The sequence below is a fragment of the Sorex fumeus genome, unplaced genomic scaffold, assembly GCF_029834395.1.
Source record: "Sorex fumeus unplaced genomic scaffold, SorFum_2.1 ptg000092l, whole genome shotgun sequence".
NCBI classification, from domain to species: Eukaryota; Metazoa; Chordata; class Mammalia; order Eulipotyphla; family Soricidae; genus Sorex; species Sorex fumeus.
Genome location: NW_026606149.1, coordinates 6775491 through 6778992, shown reverse-complemented (window position 1 = coordinate 6778992; position 3502 = coordinate 6775491). Strand labels below are relative to the sequence as shown.

Here is a 3502-nt window from a genome sequence, read left to right as displayed (position 1 = left end):
CCTTATTTTTTAAATTTATGTTTTTCTTTATGGATTGGAGTGATAGCGCAGCAAGTAGGGCGTTTGCCTTGCACGCGGCCGACTCAGGTTCGATTCCTCTGCCCCTCACAGAGAGCCCGGCAAGCTACCGAGAGTATCCCGCCCGCTCGGCAGAGCCTGGCAAGCTCCCTGTGGCGTATTCGATATGCCAAAATCAGTAACAACAAGTCTCACAATGGAGACATTACCGGAGCCTGCTTGAGCATATTGATGAACAACAGGAGGGCAGTGCTACAGTGCTACAGTTTTTCTTTATCCAAACACCGCGGTTTACAAAGCCGTCATGATACCATTGTCACGGGCATTCAGAATCCCCACAGCAATCCCACAACCCGTCTCTTTCCCTCCACCACTGTCCAGGTTTCCCAGCTATCCCCTAAGCCTGCCCCTGTTAGCAGGCACAAAATTTGAATGCTTCCTACAACGAAATGGCTAATGGAATCATAAAAAAATTTCTTCAGTAAAAGGAAAATCTGTGAAAACTGTTCGATCTCACTATGGAGTCATTAAGTCCTTATCTGACGATTTACTGAGCTGGTTGCTGCTACTTGAGCCTTCTGTGTGGTTTTATTTATTGAGCTTAGTTGGCTTCTACATTCCTTTCAAATCTAACTTTGGGTGCTCCTACTGGAAAGTCAGTATTGTGAAATTCAGAGGTGTCACGTGCTCATATATGCCCCAGGAACTCCAGAATCTATAGAACTGGGCCTGTGGGTTTACATGGTGGCTGGGGGTGGGGTATGGGTGCAGCACAGTTTGGGAAAGAGTCTGCCCACCCTCACTCCAAGAAGACTCTAGAGTTTTCCGGTTGAAAACTGGCATACCTATGAATTTTTGCAGCTTAGCTTACATCTCTTTGGAGATTAGTCTAAAAGTCAACTGAAGTGTTTTTGTTACAGGTCATTGCCAGTGTTGTTGTTGGTTCCTGAGTTCCTGCTGGCAAAAAAAATCAATCACAATCACAAATCATCCTGTTATTCGTCGATTGCCTCGAGCAGGCCCCAGTAACGTCTCCTTCATCCTGGCCCTGAGGTTATATTCAAGGCTCTTAGGAGAATGAGACCCATCATTGTTACTGGTATTTGGCATATTGGGTACGCCATGGGGAGTTTGCCAGACTCTGCCGTGTGGGCAGGCTAAATTGTAGCCTGCCAGTTTGTCAAAAAAAAAAAAAAAAGATGCAGAAGAAATGCCAGAGTGAGATAGTGAGCCATTTTCCAATCCTTTGGCCCCAGAGGGCCATGATGTGGACGATCCTCACTCCTTCCACCAATCTAAGCTCACCAATGAAGATTTCAGAAAACTTCTCATGACCCCAAGGGGTGCACCTACCTCTGCAGGACCGACGATCATGATCACGACCATCCTGTTGTTCGTCGATTGCCTCGAGCAGGCCCCAGTAACATCTCCTTTGTCCTAGCCCTGAGAATTTTCTAAAAAGTGCCATATTCAAGGCTCTTTCAGGGTTAGGAGAATGAGACCCATCATTGTTACCTCTGCACCTGCCCTCTAAATCACGTCATCATGAGATGCCAAGGGAGCATAACGAGGATGAAGATCCAGCTGCGCGGAGGAGAAAAAAAGAAAAGTTATTATGTAAAGCTTCGCCAGCAAGAAATTGAGAGTGAGAGCTAGCAGAGAAGTACGGGGACTGGGCCAAGGAACGAAGAGGTGGTGTGAACAAAGATGATGAGGAAACTGAGCTGATCAGCACCATGGCAAACTACAGGGCCATAGGCCCCACTGTTGAGGCAGACAAATCAACTGCAGAGAAAAGAAGACAGTTGATCCAGGAGTCCAAGTTCTTGGGTGTTGACATGGAGCATAACTCATTTGGTGAAAGGCTTGGATTTTGCTCTGCTTCAGAAGGTACGAGCTGAGATTGCCGGCAAGGAGAAAGAGGAGGAAGAACTGGTGGAAAAGCCCCAGAAGGAAACCAAGAAAGATGAGGACCTTGAAAACAAAATTTAATTTAAAACACGTTTAGGACTCAATGTTTACTCTATGCTCTTCAAGAGCAAAGCATATGAACGAAATGAGCTCTTTCTGCTGGGCCGCATGGCCTATGTGGTGGACCTGGATGATGAGCATGTATGCAGACACAGATATCCCCACCACTCTTATCCACAGCAAGGCTGATTGTTCTACCATGGAGGCTCAGACCACGCTGACAACAAATAACATTGATATCAGCAAGCTCACACAGATACTTTCCTACTTGAGGCAGGTTATCCGTAACAAGAAGCTCAGGAAGAAAGATAATGGGAAGCTGGAAGAGAAGAAGTCTCCCGAGGCCAACATAACTATTGAAGACATTGGGAATTATGTACCTTCCACAACCAAGACACCACGGGACAAGGAGCGGGAAAGATACTGAGAATGGGAGCGTGATCGTGAAAGGGACAGACACTGGGGCAGAGAGCAGGAGAGGGAATGGGAATGGGAGCGAGAGGAGGAGAAAAAGACACAGCTACTTCGAGAAGCCAAAAGTGGATGATGAGCCTATTGATGCTGACAAAGGACCTGCATCTGCCAAGGATTCGATCAAGCTCATCAGTGAAAAATTCTATGGTTCTACTGGCTGGAAAGGCACTGAATTGCTGAAGAAGCCAGAGAACAAGAAGCAGCTTAGAGATTTCTTTGGGATGTCCAACAGTTATGCCGAGTGCTACCCAGCCACGATGGATGATATGGCTGTGGACAGTGATGAGGAGGTGGATTACAGCAAAATGGACCAGGGTAACAAGAAGGGGGCCTTATACCAGTGGGACTTTGATACCCAAGAAGAATACAGTGAATTTATGAACAACAAAGAGGCTTTGCCCAAAGCCGCATTCCAGTATGGCATGAAGATATCTGAAGGGCAGAAAACCAGGTGCTTTAAGGAAACCACCGACAAGGCAGAACTTGATCACCAGTGGAAGAAGATTAGTTCAATCATTGAGAAGAGGAGGAAGATGGAGCTGATGGGGTTGAGGTCAAAAGACCAAAATACTGATCTCCATTAATGTGCAAAAAGAGTCTCGCCAAGGATGTGTGTCCCATTGCTCTTTCTTCACTTGTTCACTTGATCACTTGACTTCCTGTTAATCGTCAATTTGCTTGAGTGGGCACTAATAACGTCTCCATTTGTCCCTGTCACGTGCTAGTGTAGCCCAATGGCGTCTGTTCATTCTAGGAACATGGAGAGCCTCAAACCGACCATTCATGGTCTTTAGGAAGAAGTCTGACCATCTGGTAGGTGGGTGGCCACGCGGTCTTTTGACATCCCGTGGAATCCAGTCAGTAACCGCTCTAGTCCAGCGGTCATCTTTAAATCTCATTATGTGACCAGCCCATCTGATTTTCGACACCTTGGCAAATGAGACAGCATCCCTGATTCTTGATCATCGATGGATGTCAGAACTCCAGATTCTTTCTCTCATTTGAGTGAAACGTGATACTCCAAGCATAGCTCTTTCGA

General features: G+C 46.5%; 1 pseudogene; it reads left to right on the top strand.

The window, feature by feature from the left end:
• Positions 1 to 1228: 1228 nt before the first annotated feature.
• LOC130039652 (protein Red-like) lies at positions 1229 to 3037 on the top strand (annotated as a pseudogene).
• Positions 3038 to 3502: the final 465 nt, after the last annotated feature.